The sequence below is a fragment of the Pseudophryne corroboree genome, unplaced genomic scaffold (assembly GCF_028390025.1).
Source record: "Pseudophryne corroboree isolate aPseCor3 unplaced genomic scaffold, aPseCor3.hap2 scaffold_583, whole genome shotgun sequence".
NCBI classification, from domain to species: domain Eukaryota; kingdom Metazoa; phylum Chordata; class Amphibia; order Anura; family Myobatrachidae; genus Pseudophryne; species Pseudophryne corroboree.
In genome coordinates, this window is record NW_026970182.1 from 72,610 (window position 1) to 95,544 (window position 22,935).

At 46.9% G+C, this 22,935-nt stretch overlaps 14 non-coding genes and 3 pseudogenes across 14 annotated transcripts; 7 read left to right on the forward strand and 10 right to left on the reverse strand.

Moving 5' to 3' along the window:
- Positions 1-160: 160 nt before the first annotated feature.
- On the forward strand, positions 161-324 carry LOC135034450 (U1 spliceosomal RNA). The gene has a single exon (XR_010229663.1). It is a non-coding gene; the product is annotated as a U1 spliceosomal RNA (small nuclear RNA).
- Positions 325-476: 152 nt separating this feature from the next.
- LOC135034471 (U1 spliceosomal RNA) lies at positions 477-639 on the forward strand. Its single transcript, XR_010229680.1, has one exon. It is a non-coding gene; the product is annotated as a U1 spliceosomal RNA (small nuclear RNA).
- A 670-nt stretch (positions 640-1,309) lies between these two features.
- On the forward strand, positions 1,310-1,473 carry LOC135034454 (U1 spliceosomal RNA). Its single transcript, XR_010229667.1, has one exon. It is a non-coding gene; the product is annotated as a U1 spliceosomal RNA (small nuclear RNA).
- A 152-nt stretch (positions 1,474-1,625) lies between these two features.
- On the forward strand, positions 1,626-1,767 carry LOC135034467 (U1 spliceosomal RNA; annotated as a pseudogene).
- A 695-nt stretch (positions 1,768-2,462) lies between these two features.
- LOC135034452 (U1 spliceosomal RNA) lies at positions 2,463-2,626 on the forward strand. The gene has a single exon (XR_010229665.1). It is a non-coding gene; the product is annotated as a U1 spliceosomal RNA (small nuclear RNA).
- Positions 2,627-2,778: 152 nt separating this feature from the next.
- LOC135034459 (U1 spliceosomal RNA) lies at positions 2,779-2,941 on the forward strand. Its single transcript, XR_010229671.1, has one exon. It is a non-coding gene; the product is annotated as a U1 spliceosomal RNA (small nuclear RNA).
- Positions 2,942-3,611: 670 nt separating this feature from the next.
- Positions 3,612-3,775, forward strand: LOC135034444 (U1 spliceosomal RNA). Its single transcript, XR_010229657.1, has one exon. It is a non-coding gene; the product is annotated as a U1 spliceosomal RNA (small nuclear RNA).
- A 2,075-nt stretch (positions 3,776-5,850) lies between these two features.
- On the reverse strand, positions 5,851-6,013 carry LOC135034460 (U1 spliceosomal RNA). The gene has a single exon (XR_010229672.1). It is a non-coding gene; the product is annotated as a U1 spliceosomal RNA (small nuclear RNA).
- A 152-nt stretch (positions 6,014-6,165) lies between these two features.
- On the reverse strand, positions 6,166-6,329 carry LOC135034451 (U1 spliceosomal RNA). The gene has a single exon (XR_010229664.1). It is a non-coding gene; the product is annotated as a U1 spliceosomal RNA (small nuclear RNA).
- A 695-nt stretch (positions 6,330-7,024) lies between these two features.
- Positions 7,025-7,166, reverse strand: LOC135034468 (U1 spliceosomal RNA; annotated as a pseudogene).
- Positions 7,167-7,318: 152 nt separating this feature from the next.
- On the reverse strand, positions 7,319-7,482 carry LOC135034445 (U1 spliceosomal RNA). The gene has a single exon (XR_010229658.1). It is a non-coding gene; the product is annotated as a U1 spliceosomal RNA (small nuclear RNA).
- Positions 7,483-8,153: 671 nt separating this feature from the next.
- Positions 8,154-8,316, reverse strand: LOC135034461 (U1 spliceosomal RNA). The gene has a single exon (XR_010229673.1). It is a non-coding gene; the product is annotated as a U1 spliceosomal RNA (small nuclear RNA).
- Positions 8,317-8,468: 152 nt separating this feature from the next.
- Positions 8,469-8,689, reverse strand: LOC135034458 (U1 spliceosomal RNA; annotated as a pseudogene).
- A 152-nt stretch (positions 8,690-8,841) lies between these two features.
- Positions 8,842-9,005, reverse strand: LOC135034443 (U1 spliceosomal RNA). The gene has a single exon (XR_010229656.1). It is a non-coding gene; the product is annotated as a U1 spliceosomal RNA (small nuclear RNA).
- A 661-nt stretch (positions 9,006-9,666) lies between these two features.
- On the reverse strand, positions 9,667-9,829 carry LOC135034463 (U1 spliceosomal RNA). The gene has a single exon (XR_010229675.1). It is a non-coding gene; the product is annotated as a U1 spliceosomal RNA (small nuclear RNA).
- A 152-nt stretch (positions 9,830-9,981) lies between these two features.
- LOC135034442 (U1 spliceosomal RNA) lies at positions 9,982-10,145 on the reverse strand. Its single transcript, XR_010229655.1, has one exon. It is a non-coding gene; the product is annotated as a U1 spliceosomal RNA (small nuclear RNA).
- A 2,624-nt stretch (positions 10,146-12,769) lies between these two features.
- On the reverse strand, positions 12,770-12,933 carry LOC135034455 (U1 spliceosomal RNA). The gene has a single exon (XR_010229668.1). It is a non-coding gene; the product is annotated as a U1 spliceosomal RNA (small nuclear RNA).
- Positions 12,934-22,935: the final 10,002 nt, after the last annotated feature.

Below are 22,935 nucleotides of genomic sequence, written 5' to 3' on the forward strand. Positions count from 1 at the left end.
ATTAGGCAGCCTTCTGCCCTCCCATGTTCATCTGAAAATATGTGTACCTCCTGCAGTTGTTGTCCCCAGATGAGAGTTCCCTTGTGCTGCCTCAGTTGAATCTCCTTTACTTGACAGAGATGTGCCTGAGCAGCGGCCCTCCCCAGCCCTATCCCAAATCATACTTATTTTGCATAGGAGATACCATGGTCATGAAGATTGTTCTCCCAGGGTGAGGTTCATTCATTGCATTCTGGGTATGCTGACCCCTGTTATTTCCCCAAATGTGGTAAACTTGACAGCATTATTTGTGGTAGTGGGGGACTGTGTTTGTGCTTTCCTCTGGTCAGCTCTGGTAAAAGTCAGATTTCTTTGTCTCAGATCTTCCTCTAGCCTTGTTCTTCTTTCGAGAGTTCCCTTGTGCTGCCTCAGTTGGATCTCCTTCACTTGACAGGGGGGTGCCCGAGCAGCGACCCTCCCCAGCTCTAGCCCAACTCCTTCTTACCTGCTAGGTAAGATACTATGATCATGAAGGTGCTTCTCCCAGGGCAAGGCTCACCAATTGCACTCTGGGTGTGCTGCTCCTGCGATTTCCCCAAATGTGGGAAACTTGACTGCATAATTTGTGTTTCCCCTGGTCGGCTCTCGTATAATTCAGATCTCTTTGTCTCATGTCTCTCTCCAGCCTAGTTTGCTGTCTGTTTAAACTTCTTTTTTCTTGAGCCGCTCCCTTCTATGCCCTTGCGCACTATCCTGACTTCTCCCGTCTGCTTAATTTGTGCCTTCCAACGCACAATGCGAACTACAGGTAGTGCTGCAGGGCCCACGCCCTTTTACTTGCCTTACAGAGCAGCTCTGGAGCTGTTACAGTGCCTAGCTGCTGCAAGAAATCAGCTTGAATGCTTCAGGGGCTGGGGCATAGCCAACATGAGCCCCACACCGAAGGAGGGTGGAGGTGTTTAATGCGAACTAGGGGTCATCCAATTGCCGCAAAAGGCCGCCATGCCCTGCACGCCCCTTTTCTCTTTTCATATGCAGACGAGGGTTGAAGCCAACTTTGACCCACTGCTTGGATGACATCACCATATGCAAATCCATCTGCTGCAGCCTTCCCCCAGGAATGCTTGCACTAGTTGTTGCATTTGGTTTGTTGTTTGGGGGTGCTTCAGTATTAGGCAGCCTTCTGCCCTCCCATGTTCATCTGAAAATATGTGTTCTCCCTGCAGTTGTTGTCCCCAGATGAGAGTTCCCTTGTGCTGCCTCAGTTGAATCTCCTTTACTTGACAGAGATGTGCCTGAGCAGCGGCCCTCCCCAGCCCTATCCCAAATCATACTTATTTTGCATAGGCGATATCATGGTCATGAAGATTGTTCTCTCAGGGTGAGGTTCATTCATTGCATTCTGGGTATGCTGACCCCTGTGATTTCCCTAAATGTGGGAAACTCGACTGCATTATTTGTGGTAGTGGGGGACTGTGTTTGTTCTTTCCTCTGGTCAGCTCTGGTAAAAGTCAGATTTCTTTTTTTCAGATTTTCCTCTAGCCTTGTTCTTCTTTCGAGAGTTCCCTTGTGCTGCTTCAGTTGGATCTCCTTCACTTGACAGGGGGGTGCCCGAGCAGCGACCCTCCCCAGCTCTAGCCCAACTCCTACTTACCTGCCAGGTGAGATACTATGATCATGAAGTTGCTTCTCCCTGGGCAAGGATCACCCATTGCACTCTGGGTGTGCTGCCCCTGTGATTTCCCCAAATGTGGGAAACTTGACTGCGTAATTTGTGTTTCCCCTGGTCGGCTCTCATATAATTCAGATCTCTTTGTCTCAGGTCTCTCTCCAGCCTAGTTTGCTGTCTGTTTCCACTTCTTTTTTCTTGAGCCCCTCCCTTCTATACCCTTGTGCACTATCCTGACTTCTCCTCCCGTCTGCTTACTTTGTGCCTTACAATGCACAATGCAAACTACAGGTAGTGCTGCAGGGCCCACACCCTTTTACTTGCCTTACAGAGCAGCTCTGGAGCTGTTACAGTGCCCAGCTGCTGCAAGAAATCAGCTTGAATGCTTCAGGGGCTGGGGCATGGCCAACATGAGCCCCACATAGAAGGAGGGTGGAGGTATTTAATGCGAACTAGGGGTCATCCAAGCGCTGCAAAAGGCCGCCATGCCCTGCATACCCCTTTTCTCTTTTCATATGCAGATGAGGGTTCCAGCCAACTTTGGCCCACTGCTTGGATGACATCACCGTATGCAAATCCGTCTTCTGCAGACCTTCCCCCAGGAATGCTTGTACTAGTTGTTGCATTTGGTTTGTTGTTTGGGGGTGCTTCAGTATTAGGCAGCCTTCTGCCCTCCCATGTTCATCTGAAAATATGTGTTCTCCCTGCAGTTGTTGTCCCCAGATGAGAGTTCCCTTGTGCTGCCTCAGTTGAATCTCCTTTACTTGACAGAGATGTGCCTGAGCAGCGGCCCTCCCCAGCCCTATCCCAAATCATACTTATTTTGCATAGGAGATACCATGGTCATGAAGATTGTTCTCCCAGGGTGAGGTTCATTCATTGCATTCTGGGTATGCTGACCCCTGTGATTTCCCCAAATGTGGGAAACTTGACTGCATTATTTGTGGTAGTGAGTGACTGTGTTTGTGCTTTCCTCTGGTCAGCTCTGGTAAAAGTCAGATTTCTTTGTCTCAGATCTTCCTCTAGCCTTGTTCTTCTTTCGAGAGTTTCCTTGTGCTGCCTCAGTTGGATCTCCTTCACTTGACAGGGGGGTGCCCGAGCAGCGACCCTCCCCAGCTCTAGCCCAACTCCTACTTACCTGCCAGGTGAGATACTATGATCATGAAGGTGCTTCTCCCAGGGCAAGGCTCACCCATTGCACTCTGGGTGTGCTGCTCCTGCGATTTCCCCAAATGTGGGAAACTTGACTGCAGAATTTGTGTTTCCCCTGGTCGGCTCTCGTATAATTCAGATCTCTTTGTCTCAGGTCTCTCTCCAGCCTAGTTTGCTGTCTGTTTCCACTTCTCTTTTCTTGAGCCGCTCCCTTCTATGCCCTTGCGCACTATCCTGTCTTCTCCCGTCTGCTTACTTTTTGCCTTCCAACGCACAATGCGAACTACAGGTAGTGCTGCAGGTCCCACACCCTTTTATTTGCCTTACAGAGCAGCTCTGGAGCTGTTACAGTGCCAACTGCTGCAAGAAATCAGCTTGAATGCTTCAGGGGCTGGGGCATAGCCAACATGAGCCCCACACCGAAGGAGGGTGGAGGTGTTTAATGTGAGCTAGAGGTCATCCAAGCGCAGCAAAAGGCTGCCATGCCCTGCACGCCCCTTTTCTCTTTTCATATGCAGACGAGGGTTGAAGCCAACTTTGACCCACTGCTTGGATGACATCACCATATGCAAATCCATCTGCTGCAGGCCTTCCCCCAGGAATGCTTGCACTAGTTGTTGCATTTTGTTTGTTGTTTGGGGGTGCTTCAGTATTAGGTAGCCTTCTGCCCTCCCATGTTCATCTGAAAATATGTGTTCTCCCTGCAGTTGTTGTCCCCAGATGAGAGTTCCCTTGTGCTGCCTCAGTTGAATCTCCTTTACTTGACAGAGATGTGCCTGAGCAGCGGCCCTCCCCAGCCCTATCCCAAATCATACTTATTTTGCATAGGAGATACCATGGTCATGAAGATTGTTCTCCCAGGGTGAGGTTCATTCATTGCATTCTGGGTATGCTGACCCCTGTGATTTCCACAAATGTGGGAAACTCGACTGCATTATTTGTGGTAGTGGGGGACTGTGTTTGTGCTTTCCTCTGGTCAGCTCTGGTGAAAGTCAGATTTCTTTGTCTCAGATTTTCCTCTAGCCTTGTTCTTCTTTCGAGAGTTCCCTTGTGCTGCCTCAGTTGGATCTCCTTCACTTGACAGGGGGCTGCCCGAGCAGCGACCCTCCCCAGCTCTAGCACATGTAAGTTTGTTTTTATTTTACTACATTGTGGTTTGTGGCTCTATACCATGTAATGCATGTCTTTTAACAGTAGTCAAGTCTTCCAATGTGCTTGTTAGTGAAACCCAATACATAGCTTTATTTTATTTTGTTTCTTCAAATATTGAATGCATATGTCTTTTAACTTTTTTTTTCAATATATAAACATTTTTATTATAAGATTTTCAATGACACAAGTACATCCAAGTTGCAGATTATGGGTTGTGAAGGACAAATCAACCATATAAACAATTTAAGCAATTTAAATTGCATGCAGGTAGTAGAATATCAAACTCCTTGGATGAGAGTTGGTCGTAATAAACTAGGATAGAAAAGAATAAAGTAGAAAATAAGATTTTAAACCTACCGGTAAATCTTTTTCTCGTAGTCCGTAGAGGGTGCTGGGGACTCCGTAAGGACCATGGGGATAGACGGGCTCCGCAGGAGACATGGGCACTTTAAGAAAGACTTTAGTTCTGGGTGTGCACTGGCTCCTCCCTCTATGCGCCTCTATGCCACAGTTAGAGAAACTGTGCCCAGAGGAGACTGACAGTATGAGGAAAGGATTTTGTTAATCCAGGGCAAGATTCATACCAGCCACACCAATCACACCGTATAACTTGTGATAAACTACCCAGTTATGAGTACGAAAAAACAACATACTGTAGCATCAGTGCAGGACCGATGCAACTATAACATAACCCTTATTGAAGCAATAACTATATACAAGTATTGCAGAAGTAGTCCGCACTTGGGACGGGCGCCCAGCATCCTCTACGGACTACGAGAAAAAGATTTACCGGTAGGTTTAAAATCTTATTTTCTCTAACGTCCTAGAGGATGCTGGGGACTCCGTAAGGACCATGGGGATTATACCAAAGCTCCAAAACGGGCGGGAGAGTGCGGATGACTCTGCAGCACCGATTGAGCAAACATGAGTTCCTCCTCAGCCAGGGTATCAAACTTATAGTATTTTGAAAAGGTGTTTGAACCTGACCAAGTAGCAGCTCGACACAGCTGTAGTGCCGAGACCCCTCGGGCAGCCGCCCAAGAAGAGCCCACTTTCCTCGTGGAATGGGCCTAGACCGATTTCGGTAACTGCAATCCAGCCATAGAATGCGCTTGCTGAATCGTGTTACAAATCCAGCGAGCAATAGCCTGCTTTGAAGCAGGGGCACCAATCTTGTTGGTTGCATACAGGACAAACAGCGCTTCAGTTTTCCTGACTCTAGCCGTCCTGGCCACGTAAATTTTCAAAGCCCTGACCACATCAAGTAACTCTGAATCCTCCAAGTCACGCGTAGCAAAAGGCACCACAATAGATTGGTTCATATGAAAAGATGAGACCACTTTTGGTAGGAATTGAGGATGGGTCCGCAATTCCGCTCTATCCACATGGAACACCAAATATGGGCTTTTATGTGACAAAGCCGCTAATTCCGACACTCGCCTAGCCGAAGCCAAGGCTAATAACATGACCACCTTCCACGTGAGATATGTTAACTCCACCGTTTTAAGGCTGCTAAAAACTGCTAGCGAGCAATCAACTCAGAATGACCCCCATAGTGTATTGCAAGAAAATATCTGTAAATCCAATGGTACCGTAAGTGCGGTATATACTCGCACTTCTTTGCGGTGCGAGAACATCTCCCCTAAGTGAAGTCAGCCCTATGAATAGAGTTTGTGTGATCCCTGTGCAGCAGTCACAGAAAGGGTTCATCTCTGCAGTTTGTCACTCAAATTACATTGTTGCATTTTTTCTAGAAGTGGATCTGAGAGCTGTTACCCGCAGACCAGCTACAATAATTATCCTGGGATAGTGCGCAAGGGCATAGAAGGGAGCGGCTCAAGAAAAGAGAAGTGGAAACAGACAGCAAACTAGGCTGGAGAGAGACCTGAGACAAAGAGATCTGAATTATACGAGAGCCGACCAGGGGAAACACAAATTATGCAGTCAAGTTTCCCACATTTGGGGAAATCGCAGGAGCAGCACACCCAGAGTGCAATGGGTGAGCCTTGCCCTGGGAGAAGCACCTTCATGATAATAGTATCTCACCTGGCAGGTAAGTAGGAGTTGGGCTAGAGCTGGGGAGGGTCGCTGCTCGGGCACCCCCCTGTCAAGTGAAGGAGATCCAACTGAGGCAGCACATGGAAACTCTCGAAAGAAGAACAAGGCTAGAGGAAGATCTGAGACAAAGAAATCTGACTTTTACCAGAGCTGACCAGAGGAAAGCACAAACACAGTCACTCACTACCACAAATAATGCAGTCAAGTTTCCCACGTTTGGGGAAATCACAGGGGTCAGCATACCCAGAATGCAATGAATGAACCTCACCCTGGGAGAACAATCTTCATGACCATGGTATCTCCTATGCAAAATAAGTATGATTTGGGATAGGGCTGGGGAGGGCCGCTGCTCAGGCACATCTCTGTCAAGTAAAGGAGATTCAACTGAGGCAGCACAAGGGAACTCTCATCTGGGGACAACAACTGCAGGGAGAACACATATTTTCAGATGAACATGGGAGGGCAGAAGGCTGCCTAATACTGAAGCACCCCCAAACAACAAACCAAATGCAACAACTAGTACAAGCATTCCTGGGGGAAGGTCTGCAGAAGACGGATTTGCATACGGTGATGTCATCCAAGCAGTGGGCCAAAGTTGGCTGGAACCCTCATCTGCATATGAAAAGAGAAAAGGGGTATGCAGGGCATGGCGGCCTTTTGCGGCGCTTGGATGACCCCTAGTTCGCATTAAATACCCCCACCCTCCTTCTGTGTGGGGCTCATGTTGGCCATGCCCCAGCCCCTGAAGCATTCAAGCTGATTTCTTGCAGCAGCTGGGCACTGTAACAGCTCCAGAGCTGCTCTGTAAGGCAAGTAAAAGGGTGTGGGCCCTGCAGCACTACCTGTAGTTTGCATTGTGCATTGTAAGGCACAAAGTAAGCAGACGGGAGGAGAAGTCAGGATAGTGCACAAGGGTATAGAAGGGAGGGGCTCAAGAAAAAAGAAGTGGAAACAGACAGCAAACTAGGCTGGAGAGAGACATGAGACAAAGAGATCTGAATTATATGAGAGCCGACCAGGGGAAACACAAATTACGCAGTCAAGTTTCCCACATTTGGGGAAATCACAGGGGCAGCACACCCAGAGTGCAATGGGTGATCCTTGCCCAGGGAGAAGCAACTTCATGATCATAGTATCTCACCTGGCAGGTAAGTAGGAGTTGGGCTAGAGCTGGGGAGGGTCGCTGCTCGGGCAGCCCCCTGTCAAGTGAAGGAGATCCAACTGAGGCAGCACAAGGGAACTCTCGAAAGAAGAACAAGGTTAGAGGAAAATCTGAGACAAAGAAATCTGACTTTTACCAGAGCTGACCAGAGGAAAGCACAAACACAGTCCCCCACTATCACAAATAATGCAGTCGAGTTTCCCACATTTGTGGAAATCACAGGGGTCAGCATACCCAGAATGCAATGAATGAACCTCACCCTGGGAGAACAATCTTCATGACCATGATATCTCCTATGCAAAATAAGTATGATTTGGGATAGGGCTGGGGAGGGCCGCTGCTCAGGCACATCTCTGTCAAGTAAAGGAGATTCAACTGAGGCAGCACAAGGGAACTCTCATCTGGGGACAACAACTGCAGGGAGAACACATATTTTCAGATGAACATGGGAGGGCAGAAGGCTACCTAATACTGAAGCACCCCAAAACAACAAACAAAATGCAACAACTAGTGCAGGCATTCCTGGGGGGAGGCCTGCAGCAGATGGATTTGCATATGGTGATGTCATCCAAGCAGTGGGTCAAAGTTGGCTTCAACCCTCGTCTGCATATGAAAAGAGAAAAGGGGCGTGCAGGGCATGGCAGCCTTTTGCGGCGCTTGGATGACCCCTAGCTCGCATTAAACACCTCCACCCTCCTTCAGTGTGGGGCTCATGTTGGCTATGCCCCAGCCCCTGAAGCATTCAAGCTGATTTCTTGCAGCAGCTGGGCACTGTAACAGCTCCACAGCTGCTCTGTAAGGCAAATAAAAGGGTGTGGGACCTGCAGCACTACCTGTAGTTCGCATTGTGCGTTGGAAGGCAAAAAGTAAGCAGACGGGAGAAGTCAGGATAGTGCGCAAGGGCATAGAAGGGAGCGGCTCAAGAAAAGAGAAGTGGAAACAGACAGCAAACTAGGCTGGAGAGAGACCTGAGACAAAGAGATCTGAATTATACGAGAGCCGACCAGGGGAAACACAAATTATGCAGTCAAGTTTCCCACATTTGGGGAAATCGCAGGAGCAGCACACCCAGAGTGCAATGGGTGAGCCTTGCCCTGGGAGAAGCACCTTCATGATCATAGTATCTTACCTGGCAGGTAAGTAGGAGTTGGGCTAGAGCTGGGGAGGGTCGCTGCTCGGGCACCCCCCTGTCAAGTGAAGGAGATCCAACTGAGGCAGCACAAGGAAACTCTCGAAAGAAGAACAAGGCTAGAGGAAGATCTGAGACAAAGAAATCTGACTTTTACCAGAGCTGACCAGAGGAAAGCACAAACACAGTCACTCACTACCACAAATAATGCAGTCAAGTTTCCCACATTTGGGGAAATCAGAGCCGACCAGGGGAAACACAAATTATGCAGTCAAGTTTCCCACATTTGGGGAAATCGCAGGAGCAGCACACCCAGAGTGCAATGGGTGAGACTTGCCCTGGGAGAAGCACCTTCATGATCATAGTATCTCACCTGGCAGGTAAGTAGGATTTGGGATAGAGCTGGGGAGGGTCGCTGCTCGGGCACCCCCCTGTCAAGTGAAGTAGATCCAACTGAGGCAGCACAAGGAAACTCTCGATAGAAGAACAAGGCTAGAGGAAGATCTGAGACAAATAAATCTGACTTTTACCAGAGCTGACCAGAGGAAAGAACAAACACAGTCCCCCACTACCACAAATAATGCAGTCGAGTTTCCCACATTTGGGGAAATCATAGGGGTCAGCATACCCAGAATGCAATGAATGAACCTCACCCTGGGAGAACAATCTTCATGACCATGGTATCTCCTATGCAAAATAAGTATGACTTGGGATAGGGCTGGGGAGGGCCGCTGCTCAGGCACATCTCTGTCAAGTAAAGGAGATTCAACTGAGGCAGCACAAGGGAACTCTCATCTGGGGAAAACAACTGCAGGGAGAACACATATTTTCAGATGAACATGGGAGGGCAGAAGGCTGCCTAATACTGAAGCACCCCCAAACAACAAACCAAATGCAACAACTAGTGCAAGCATTCCTGGGGGAAGGCCTGCAGCAGATGGATTTGCATATGGTGATGTCATCCAAGCAGTGGGTCAAAGTTGGCTTCAACCCTCGTCTGCATATGAAAAGAGAAAAGGGGCGTGCAGGGCATGGCGGCCTTTTGCGGCGCTTGGATGACCCCTAGTTCGCATTAAACACCTCCACCCTCCTTCGGTGTGGGGCTATGCCCCAGCCCCTGAAGCATTCAAGCTGATTTCTTGCAGCAGCTGGGCACTGTAACAGCTCCAGAGCTGCTCTGTAAGGCAAGTAAAAGGGTGTGGGCCCTGCAGCACTACCTGTAGTTTGCATTGTGCGTTGGAAGGCACAAAGTAAGCAGACGGGAGAAGTCAGGATAGTGCGCAAGGGCATAGAAGGGAGCAACTCAAGAAAAGAGAAGTGGAAACAGACAGCAAACTAGGCTGGAGAGAGACCTGAGACAAAGAGATCTGAATTATACGAGAGCCGACCAGGGGAAACACAAATTATGCAGTCAAGTGTCCAACATTTGGGGAAACCGCAGGAGCAGCACACCCAGAGTGCAATGGGTGAGCCTTGCCCTGGGAGAAGCACCTTCATGATCATAGTATCTCACCTGGCAGGTAAGTAGGAGTTGGGCTAGAGCTGGGGAGGGTCGCTGCTCGGGCACCCCCCTGTCAAGTGAAGGAGATCCAACTGAGGCAGCACATGGAAACTCTCGAAAGAAGAACAAGGCTAGAGGAAGATCTGAGACAAATAAATCTGACTTTTACCAGAGCTGACCAGAGGAAAGCACAAACACAGTCCCCCACTACCACAAATAATGCAGTCGAGTTTCCCACATTTGGGGAAATCACAGGGGTCAGCATACCCAGAATGCAATGAATGAACCTCACCCTGGGAGAACAATCTTCATGACCATGGTATCTCCTATGCAAAATAAGTATGATTTGGGATAGGGCTGGGGAGGGCCGCTGCTCAGGCACATCTCTGTCAAGAATTTATAAAGTCTATACATATATATAACCAAATGTCAATATATATATATAGAACCCAGCGCTCCTATCAAAACGTATCTATTTCACCAATTTGTTGCTTATTTAATCTTTATACATCTATTAATTTTCACCATATATTATAAAATGCTGCTCCCATAGGTAGTACTGTTCTACCAATAATAAACCAAATTTTAAAGATAATCACACTTGTTATCAAGGGAGCGCAAAAAATAAAATATACAAGCTCTTTATTTTTAAAAAATATATATAGACAGAAGAAACCCACATTCAATAAAATACAATGGAGTCAACATATATAGGCACCACTATCCATATCTAAATGTAATCAGGATCTATTTCATATTGCCCTTGATGACAACGGAATGTTTATTAAAGTGTCCAAAAAATCCTCCTGGATACAGCTGTTGTAATTTAATCGTTACTTTCCAATTGTAATTGATACATTAAATTCCTTCTTGTGGATGAACAGCAACAGTTGTAACCAACGCCTCTTATTAACTGCAGTTAAAGTTCATATGTAACTCACGTGAGTAATGAAAGAAAACAGGGGGAGAGCGCTGTGATGGTTGGTGAAACACAGCGGTATGCTACGACCCCCGTTAACCGTGGCTGGATCTTATTGGCACTCGCGGTCGGGATATTTCTCCCTGCCGTGGGGTAGAGACCTCCTTTTGCTCGGTCTCAAATTGCTTTTTCCCCTTCACCGCTGTCTTTACATCAGACGTCCGCCGTGATGTAGCTCGTTCATGAACGGGCTTATATCTCAGCAATCAGAGTGTCCGGTAATCACCTTACTTACGCGTTTCTCCGCTGTTATCCAAGAGCGGTTTCGTCAGAGGATACATCAGCAGCCTAGCAGGCTCTTTTTAAAATGCACCGGACCAATAGCATTACTAATTAGTTGATTGGATACATACATGTACTAATTGGATGCATACATGTAATGACTCACATATGGAACAACTTTCTAATTGCAATTGCACATATAAAGGCATTTCATAATATAAAAATAAGCAACATGGTGATTAAAAATAATAATAAAATAAGCAACAAGGTGGTTTAAAAAATAACAGAACATATATAATCTATATACAGATTAACCTATAATCTTTCAATCAATACCTCATATCTATAATCACATATACATAATTCAGAGACTCAGCACTAAGGATCCCCATTTACTTATATAAAACCTTTTAGGGTAACATAAATCCATGCCACTACTAAAGCAGTTCTTGTGGCGCAGGGGAAACATCACCTGCACTCTATGCAGCTAGTCCCATGTTCGAATCCAACCTGCTCAGCTTAACATCCATATTATTTATTTACTTTTAATGGGATCATTCTATCAATTCATTTTTACCTTTAATTTTTGTTAATATTATTTCTATATTTCATTATTTTAACCCCTGGAATAACTACATTGCTGTTTAAACAACAAAAAGAATTGAAGAAAAAATAAATATTAAACAGACAATTTAAGGATTCGAAGATTTAAATATTTAAAGATTTTAAAATTTAAAACAGGGAGGGGGGGGGGGAGGGAGGGGGGCCTTTTGGGAGAAGGAGGGGAAAAAAATAAAAATAGAAAAATATATATATATAGAACCAAGAGAAAGTGTAAAAAGAGGATGGAGGAAGAAATCTGATGTTCATCATTACTAGTGGATTTTACTAAAGAACTTTAAAGGAACACACACAACAGGATTATACAGTTTCATCCTAAGAGGAAAGCTGTTTCCAAAATAGCTACTTCTAATAATTTTGTTTATTTATTAAACATACAATAAATGGATATTCAATAAATAATATATTAGGTAAATCAATAGAAAAAATCTTCAGAGACTGCCAATGTTGTTCAGTTCGATGCTCTCATTCAGACCATCAGGTGTAAGGGTACCCAAAGAAAAAATCCAAAATGCCTCCCTTGTCAAGTAAAGGAGATTCAACTGAGGCAGCACAAGGGAACTCTCATCTGGGGACAACAACTGCAGGGAGAACACATATTTTCAGATAAACATGGGAGGGCAGAAGGCTGCCTAATACTGAAGCACCCCCAAACAACAAACCAAATGCAACAACTAGTACAAGCATTCCTGGGGGAAGGCCTGCAGCAGATGGATTTGCATATGGTGATGTCATCCAAGCAGTGGGTCAAAGTTGGCTTCAACCCTCGTCTGCATATGAAAAGAGAAAAGGGGCGTGCAGGGCATGGCGGCCTTTTGCGGCGCTTGGATGACCCCTAGTTCGCATTAAACACCTCCACCCTACTTCGGTGTGGGGCTCATGTTGGCTATGCCCCAGCCCCTGAAGCATTCAAGCTTTGCATTGTACCTGGGTGATCCTTGTCCTGGGAGAAGCAACTTCATGATCATAGTATCTCACCTGGCAGGTAAGTAGGAGTTGGGCTAGAGCTGGGGAGGGTCGCTGCTCGGGCACCCCCCTGTCAAGTGAAGTAGATCCAACTGAGGCAGCACAAGGAAACTCTCGATAGAAGAACAAGGCTAGAGGAAGATCTGAGACAAATAAATCTGACTTTTACCAGAGCTGACCAGAGGAAAGAACAAACACAGTCCCCCACTACCACAAATAATGCAGTCGAGTTTCCCACATTTGTGGAAATCACAGGGGTCAGCATACCCAGAATGCAATCAATGAACCTCACCCTGGGAGAACAATCTTCATGACCATGGTATCTCCTATGCAAAATAAGTATGACTTGGGATAGGGCTGGGGAGGGCCGCTGCTCAGGCACATCTCTGTCATGTAAAGGAGATTCAACTGAGGCAGCACAAGGGAACTCTCATCTGGGGACAACAACTGCAGGGAGAACACATATTTTCAGATGAACATGGGAGGGCAGAAGGCTGCCTAATACTGAAGCACCCCCAAACAACAAACCAAATGCAACAACTAGTGCAAGCATTCCTGGGGGAAGGCCTGCAGCAGATGGATCCAATAACAGCTCCAGAGTTGCTCTACAAGACAAGTAAAAGGGTGTGAGCCCTGCAGCACCACCTGTACTTTGCATACACACATATAGGACAGCATCTCTTATATGCCCCAGGGTCAATAAAATAGTATCCTTATCTAGGGTATCCATCCCCTCAGATAAGGTATCCGTCCATGCTGCTACAGCACTACACACCCAGGCCGACGCAATTGCCGGTCTGAGTAAGGTACCCGAATGTGTATAAATGGACTTCAGGGTTATCTCCTGTTTGCGGTCAGCAGACTCTTTGAGGGTAGCCGTATCCTGGGACGGGAGGGCTACCTTCTTGGATAAGCGTGTTAATGCTTTGTCCACCCTAGGGGAGGATTCCCATCTTAACCTATCCATTGATGGGAAAGGATACGCCATAAGAATCCTTTTGGAAATCTGCAGTCTTTTATCTTGAGATTCCCAGGCTTTTTCACATAACTCGTTCAGCTCGTGTGAGGGGGGAAAGGTTACCTCAGGCTTCTTTCCCTTGTACTTATGTACCCTCTTGTCAGGGACAGGGGGTTCCTCTGTGATGTGCAAAACATCTTTTATTGCCATAATCCTATATCGAATGGATTTTGCCAATTTTGGCTGTAACTTTGCATCATCGTAATCGACACTGGAGTCAGAATCCGTGTCAGTATCTGTGTCAACAATCTGGGATAGTGGGCGCTTATGAGACCCTGACAGTCCCTGCGACATAGGATCAGGCATGGGTTGAGACCCTGACTGTCCCAAAGCTTCAGCCTTGTCTAATCTTTTGTGCACTGAGTTTACACTAGCATTTAAAACATTCCACATATCCATCCAATCAGCTGTCGCAGAGACACCACATTAATTTGCTCCCGCTCCTCTCTAATATAGCCTTCTTCCTCAGACATGTCGACACACGTGTACCGACACACCACACACACAGGGAATGCTTTTTCTGAAAACAGTTTCCCCACAAGGCCCTTTGGAGAGACAGAGAGAGAGAGTATGCCAGCACACACCCCAGCGCTATATAACCCAGGAATAACACAGTAACTTAATGTTTGCCCAGTAGTGCTGCTGTATGTAATTTGCGCCGAATTATGTGCCCCCCCCCCTCTTTTCAACCCTCTTGTCTACCGTGGTTTCAGCAGGCGAGAGTCTGGGGAGCTGCCTCAGCGGTGCTGTGGAGAAAAAATGGCGCTGGTGAGTGCTGAGGGAGAAGCCCCGCCCCCTCGGCGGCGGGCTTCTGTCCCGCTTAAACTGTAAAATTGGCGGGGGCTCATACATATATACAGTGCTCAGCTGTATATATGTTATATTTTTGGCAAAAAGAGGTTTATATTGCTGCCCAGGGCGCCCTGCACCCTTACAGTGACCAGAGTATGTGAGGTGTATGGGAGCAATGGCGCACAGCTGCAGTGCTGTGCATTACTTCAGTGAAGATCATGAAGTCTTCTGCCACCGCTGAAGTCTCTTTTCTTCTCATACTCACCCGGCTTCTATCTTCCGGCTCTGCGAGGGGGACGGCGGCGCGGCTCTGGGACGGACGGCGAGGGTGAGATCCTGCGTACCAATCCCGCTGGAGCTAATGGTGTCCAGTAGCCTAAGAAGCAGGACCTTGCAACTCAGAGAGTAGGGCTGCTTCTCTCCCCTCAGTCCCTCGATGCAGGGAGTCTGTTGCCAGCAGTGCTCCCTGAAAATTAAAAACCTAACAAAATACTTTCTGTCAGAAAGCTCAGGAGAGCTCCTGAAAAGCACACAGTTTCCACTGGGCACAGTATCAAACTGAGGTATGGAGGAGGGGCATAGAGGGAGGAGCCACTGCACACCAAGAACTAAAGTCTTTCTTAAAGTGCCCATGTCTCCTGCGGAGCCCGTCTATCCCCATGGTCCTTACAGAGTCCCCAGCATCCTCTAGGACGTTAGAGAAAATAGGATTTTAATACCTACCGGTAAATCCTTTTCTCTTAGTCCGTAGAGGATGCAGGGCACCCGTCCCAGTGCGTACTGTGTCTGCAGTTATTAAATGGCCCTTAACTCCAGAACATTTATGTGGAGACAACTTTCCCGACTTGACCATCTTCCTTGGATGTTTTCCCCCTGTGTGACTGCTCCCCAGCCTCGGAGGGTTGCATCCGTGGTCCCTAGGATCCAGTCCTGGATCCCGAACCATCGCCCCTCTAGGAGGTGAGAACTGTGCAGCCGCCAATGGAGTGATATTCTGGTCTTGGAAGATAGGATTATCCTCCGGTGCATGTGTAGGTGGGATCCGGACCACTTGTCCAACAGGTCCCACTGGAACACTCTAGCATGGAACCTGCCAAACTGAATGGCCTCGTAGGCCGCAACCATCTTCCACAGCAACCGAATGCATTGATGGATTAACACTCTTGCTGGTTTCAGAATTTGTTTGACCAGACTCTGGATCTCCATAGCCTTTCCACTGGAAGAAAACCTCTTCTGTGTCCAGTATCACTCCCAAAAACAACAACCGCGTCATTGGGACCAACTGCGATTTTGGCAAGTTTAGGAGCCAACCATGTTGTTGAAGAACTGTCAGGGAGAGTGCAATGTTTTGCAACAACTGGTCCCTGGATCTCGCCTTTATCAAGAGATCATCCAAGTACGGGATAATTGTGACTCCTTGCTTGCGAAGGAGAACCATCATTTCCGCCATCACCCTGGTGAAAATCCTCGGAGCCGTGGAGAGACCAAACGGCAACGTCTGAAATTGGTAATGACAATACTGAATTGCAAACCTCAGGTAGCTTGATGCAGTGGCTAAACGGAACATGTAAGTAGGCATCCTTATGTCTACCAAAACCATGAAATCTCCTTCCTCCGGACTGGAGATCCCTACCCTGAGAGATTCCATCTTGAAATTGAATTTCTTTAGGTAGAAATTGAGGGATTTCAGATTTCAGATTGGTCTGACTGAGCCTTCCGGCTTCGGGACCACGAAGAGGCTTGAATAAAAGCCTTCTCCCTGCTGACTAAGGCCGATTTGAACAATCGGTGAGGGGGAACGTCTTGAAACCCCAGTTTGTACCCTTGGGACACTATTTGTAAAACCCACGAGTCCAGGTCCAAATTATTCCAGAACTGACTGAAGTGTTTTAGACGTGCCCCCACTGGTGTGGGCTCCTGCAAGAGAGCCCCAGCGTCATGCAGTGGATTTGGCAGAAGCAGAGGACGATCTCTGCTCCTGCGATCTTGAAGAGGCTACAGACCTCTTCCCTCTTCTCCTTCCTCTACCTGCAAAGAAAGGGGAATCTTAACTTCTTGCATATCTATTGGGCCAAAATGACTGCGTTAGATAATGATGCGTCTTCATCCGTTGAGAGGGAACATAGGGCAAGAAGGTTGACTTACCTGCGGGAGCTGCCGAGATCAAATTAACTAGGCCGTCGCCAAACAAGGCTTCACCTTCATAGGGAAGAGACTCCCTTTCTTCTTGGAGTCAGCATCAGCATTCCCTTGGTGAATCCACAATGCCCTCCTATCCGAGACTGCCATGAAATTGGCCCGTGAACTCAAGAGTCCTATATCCCTTGCAGTCGTAAGTATGCTGCAGTGTCCTTGATATGATCCAACGTAAGGAGCATCCCATGTCTCCAGGATATCTATATCGGATGACAAGGTATTCGACCAATTCTTGAATACTACTACTCACCCATGCGCATGTAATGGCAGGTCTAAGTAATGTACCCGTGGTTACATAACTAGAAATAATGTAGCTTCCTGCATACGATCCGCTGGATTTGTGACAGGGCCCCATGCAGAACAGGGGGTGATTCCCACTTTATTCTGTCCGCGGCAGGAAATGAATAAACAACCGGAAACCTTTTGGGGATTTGAAACCATCTTGTCGAGCTGGCCCAGACTTTCTCAAACAGAGATGGAGGAACGTTACATCAGCTTTCATTATATATCTATATATATACATACATATAGACCCCTTTGTCAGGAACAGCAGGGTCCTCAGTGATGTTAATATGTCCTTAATATCCACAATCATGTACTGAATGCTCCTTGCCAATATTGGATCTAATCAGGAAATATTATGGTCGACATAGGAATCAGTATCCGAGTCAGTATCAGTGTGTAGTAACTGGGCAAAATAACATTTTTGCGGGGCCTGAGGGAAAAGAAGCATAGCCATGAACATCACATCTTTTCTCTACGTCTGTGTCTGGGACACAGATTTATCCAACCTCACTCTGATATTACTGAAACTTTCACCCAGTCAGTTATTGGTGGTGCCAACAGGGCCACCATCATATGTCTGCATTCCTAATATAGTTTCCTCTTGGGAAAAACATTCAGCCACCGACATGTTGACACACATGTACCAAGTACCCACAGACACATCGGCTTATGGGGGATAGACCTACAGTAAATCTGTCAGAGGGACAGATGGGATTTTTCAGCTCACAACCCAGCGTCAAAAGTACACAGTCTGGGAAATAATAAACTCTATAGTGATAGACTTGTAACGCTCTATAGATGTGCTGGTGAGGTGAGGAAGAAGCCCCGCCGCTGTAATGGCACGCTTCTGTCCCGCTCAGAAACAAATAATTAATTACGCTGGTGGGGTAAGGACAGTGCCCAGGCACTAATGTCCACTTTTGCCAGCCTTTTGTGAGGAATTTATGCTGCCCAGGGTGTCGCCCCCCCCCCAACGCCCTGCACCCTGCAGTGCCTGTGTTTGTGTGGGAGCATGGCGCACAGCATTCCGCTCGCTGCGTGGTACCTCAGAATGCCATCTGTTCTTCTGCTACTCGCCTGTCTTCTGACTTCTGGCTCTGTAAGGGGGTGATGGCAGGCTACGGGAGTGGGCATCTAGGCGTACCCAGCGATCAGCACCCTCAGGAGCTAATGGTGTCCTGTCAGCCAGAAGTAGAGCCATTGAACTCACTAGAAGTTGGTCATACTTCTCTCCCCTAAGTCCCACGAAGCAGGGAGACTGTTGCCAGCAGCCTCCCTGAAAATAAGAAAAACTAACATAAGTCTTTTCAGAGAAACTCAGTAGAGCTCCCCTGTAGTGCATCCAGTCTCACTGGGCACAATTCTAAAACTGGAGTCTGGAGGAGGGGCATAGAGGGAGGAGACAGTTCACACCCTTTGAAAGTCTTAAAGTGCCCATGTCTCCTGCGGATCCCGTCTATACCCCATGGTTCTTAATGTGATCCCAGCATCCTCTAGGACGTATGAGAAAACAAATAACGCACACACGAGGAGAGAACAAAGGAAGGGGGGGGGGGGGGTAAGGTAAGGTAGTAAAGGCATATTGGATAAACTACAACCTTATACATATTCATTAATGTACCAGTAGTTAGAAGTAGAAGAGCTCTAACAGAAACCACAAAGCTTATCTAAAGCCACACCACACTGGATATGCCCAATCTCATTTGATCTTTGAAGCAAAGCAGTATTGGACTTTGTTACTACCAAGCAGTCTCCCATCCATGTATTATCAGATTCTTTAGGTGTTTTTAAACTACCAACACCCTTTTCTTGGTACATTTAATTTTTACATGTATTCTTTTATGTACCAGAAGTTAGAAGTAGAAAAGCTCTAACAGAAACCACCAACTCATCTACAGCCACAGCACACTGGATTTGCCCAATCTCTCCTGATCATGGAAGCTGAGCAGTGTTGGTCCTGGTTTTAGTACTTGGATGGGAGACCACCAGGAAATACCAGGAGCTGTGTGTATTTTTACAATACCAACACCGTTCTCTTGATGCATTCCATTTTGAAACATTGGGGCAGATCTATTAAGCCTGGTGAACTGATAAAGTGCAAGGTGATAAAGTACCAGCCAGTCAGCTCCTAACTGTCATTTTTCAAACCCAGCCTGTGACATGGCAATTAGGAGCTGATTGGCTGGTACTTTATCACCATGCAAATTATCATTCCACCAGGTTTAATAAATCGGCCGCTTATTCATTTATGTACTAGTAGTTAGAAGTAGAAGAACTCTAACAGAAACCACTAAGCTCATCTACAGCCACACCACACTGTATATGCCCAATATCACCTGATCTTAGGCCTGGTTTGTTCTTGGATGTGAGACCACCTGGGAATACCAGGTGCTGTAGGTAGTTTTATACTACCAACACCGTTCTCTTGATGCATTCTATTTTGAAACTTATTCATTGATGTAGAAGTTAGAAACAGTAAAAATCATCTACAGCCGCATCACACTGGATATGTCCAATCTCATCTGATGTTGGAAGCTAAGCAGTGTTGTGCCTGGTTAGTTTTTGGATTTCAGGTCCTGCCTTCTGGTTTGGCAACGGCACCTCGGAAATTCACCAAGGTCATGGCCGTGATGACGACCCTTCACCATCGGTGGACCAGGGAGGAATCTCTCCTCCCGATAAACATTCTGGAATTGCGGGCAGTGTTCAATTCATTGATACTGGCCCTGCCTCTAGTACAGAACAGGCCTGTTCAAGTACAATCGGACAACGCCACCACGGTAGTGTACACAAATCATCAAGTCGGCACTCGAAACTGCATGGCAAAGCTGGAAGTATAAAAAAATCCTCAGTTGGGTAGAACGTCATCTGCCAGCAATATCGGCAGTGTTCATTCCCGGAGTCCTCAACTGGGAAGCAGATTTCCTCAGTCGTCAGGACGTTCACGCTGGAGAGTGGAGAGGCTGCAGCAGAAATATCTGCACTGGTGTCAGTAGGTGACTGAGGCAGGGATGACTGGGAGATAGTGGGTGACTGAAGCATGTATGAGTGGGATATAGTGGGTGACTGAAGCCGGGGTGACTGGGAGATAGTGGGTGACTGATGCAGGGGTGACAGTGATAGTGGGTGACTTAGGCAGGGGTGACAGGGAGATAGTTGGTTACTGAGGGAGGGGTGATAGGAAGGGGTTGGGTAAGTATGGGAAGAAAGTGGGTGACAGGGATAATAAATGAATAAGGCAGGGATGATAGGGAGATAGTGGATGACTGTGGCAGGGGTGACAGGGACAGTGAGAGACTGAGGCAGGGGTCGCAGGTATAGTGGTTGACTGAGGCAGCGGTGACTGGGAGATAGTGGGTAACTGAGGCAGGGGTGACAGGGAAAGTGTGCGACTCAGGCAGGGGTGATAGGGAGATAGTGGGCAGCATATCTCTGCCTCACTGCAGCAGCACATTCCTGCTTCACTGACAGCAGCACATCCCTGCAACGTTGACAGCAACACATCCCTGCAACATTGACGGCAGCACATCCCTGCCTCATTGACGGCAGCACATCCCTGCCTCACTTATAGCAGCACATCCCTGCCTCGCTGACAGCAGCACATCACTGCCTCGCTGACAGCAGCACATCACTGCTTCACTGACAGCAGCACATCACTGCTTCACTGACAGCAGAACATCCCTGCCTCACTGGCAGCAGCACATCCCTGCTTTACTGACAGCTGTATATAGGGCCTAATTAAGACCTGATCCCTGCTGTGCATATTCACACAACAGGAGATCAGGTCTGAAGTGCGTGTGTGCTGGTGCCACAGTGCACCGGCACATGCCAGAGATGCGATCAGCATCTCTGCCCAGTGAGCGCCTCTGCCTGATTGACAGGTAGAGGCGGTCACTGGGCAGGAGGAGTCGGGCCAGCGGCGTTGTGCCGCCATTTTGGGGGCACAGTCAGGACAACGCAGACATGACCGGACCGTATGGGGGCGGGGCCGTGACGGCTGTGTGACCCGGACAGCAACAGGCCTTATTTACTAAAATCTCAGATAAATTTTATGGCATTTATGTGCAGTCTAGTTTGCACAGTTGATAGAGTGTTGATCTTGCACTATCAATGTAAGCCTCACATAGGTTTGATACACATGTAAGTTTGTTTTTATTTTACTACATTGTGGTTTGTGGCTCTATACCATGTAATGCATGTCTTTTAACAGTAGTCAAGTCTTCCAATGTGCTTGTTAGTGAAACCCAATACATAGCTTTATTTTATTTTGTTTCTTCAAATATTACATAGTAACATAGTAACATAGTATCTGAGGTTGAAAAAAGACAATTGTCCATCGAGTTCAACCTATTTGTGGTGTCCTATGCATGATGATTTTACTAAAATGTCTGACTGATGCTGCTGTCAGCCATTGCATTTTATCCCTATTTATAGTAATTATAATGCATGACTATGCACCATACCCCTGGATATCCTTATCCAATAGGAATTTATCTAACCCATTCTTAAAGGTGTTGACAGATTCCGCCATTACAACTCCCTCGGGCAGGGAATTCCAAACACGTATTGTCCTTACCGTGAAAAAGCCTTTACGCTGTATTGTGCGGAATCTCCTCTCCTCTAACCTGAGCGAGTGTCCACGAGTCCTCTGTGTTGATCTAACCAGAAACAGGTCCCACGCAAGCTCTGTGTATTGTCCCCTTATATATTTGTAGATGTTGATCATATCCCCTCTTAGTCTCCGCTTTTCCAATGTAAACATGCCTAGTCTTTCAAGCCTTTCCTTGTATGCCATCATCTCCATGCCCTTAATTAGTTTGGTCGCCCTCCTCTGTACCTTTTCAAGCTCCAGGATATCCTTTTTGTAGTACGGTGCCCAGAACTGTACACAGTATTCAAGGTGTGGCCTCACTAGTGATTTATATAACGGGAGTATAATACTCTCGTCCCTAGCATCAATACCCCGTTTTATGCATGCTAATATCTTATTAGCCTTCTTTGCTGCAGTCCTACTTTGGGTACTACTGCTTAGCTTGCTATCTATGAGGACACCTAAGTCCTTTTCCAGTACAGAATCCCCTAATTTTACCCCATTTAGTAGGTAGGCATATGTCTTATAACTTTTTTTTTCAATATATAAACATTTTTATTATAAGATTTTCAATGACACAAGTACATCCAAGTTGCAGATTATGGATTGTGAAGGACAAATCAACCATATAAACAATTTAAGCAATTTAAATTGCATGCAGGTAGTAGAATATCAAACTCCTTGGATGAAAGTTGGTCGTAATAAACTAGGATAGAAAAGAATAAAGTAGAAAATAAGATTTTAAACCTACCGGTAAATCTTTTTCTCGTAGTCCGTAGAGGATGCTGGGGACTCCGTAAGGACCATGGGGATAGACGGGCTCCGCAGGAGACATGGGCACTTTAAGAAAGACTTTAGTTCTGGGTGTGCACTGGCTCCTCCCTCTATGCCCCTCTATGCCACAGTTAGAGAAACTGTGCCCAGAGGAGACTGACAGTATGAGGAAAGGATTTTGTTAATCCAGGGCAAGATTCATACCAGCCACACCAATCACACCGTATAACTTGTGATAAACTACCCAGTTATGAGTACGAAAAAACAACATACTGTAGCATCAGTGCAGGATTGATGCAACTCTAACATAACCCTTATTGAAGCAATAACTATATACAAGTATTGCAGAAGTAGTCCGCACTTGGGACGGTCACCCAGCATCCTCTACGGACTACGAGAAAAAGATTTACCGGTAGGTTTAAAATCTTATTTTCTCTAACATCCTAGAGGATGCTGGGGACTCCGTAAGGACCATGGGGATTATACCAAAGCTCCAAAACGGGCGGGAGAGTGCGGATGACTCTGCAGCACCGATTGAGCAAACATGAGTTCCTCCTCAGCCAGGGTATCAAACTTATAGTATTTTGAAAAGGTGTTTGAACCTGACCAAGTAGCAGCTCGACACAGCTGTAGTGCCGAGACCCCTCGGGCAGCCGCCCAAGAAGAGCCCACTTTCCTCGTGGAATGGG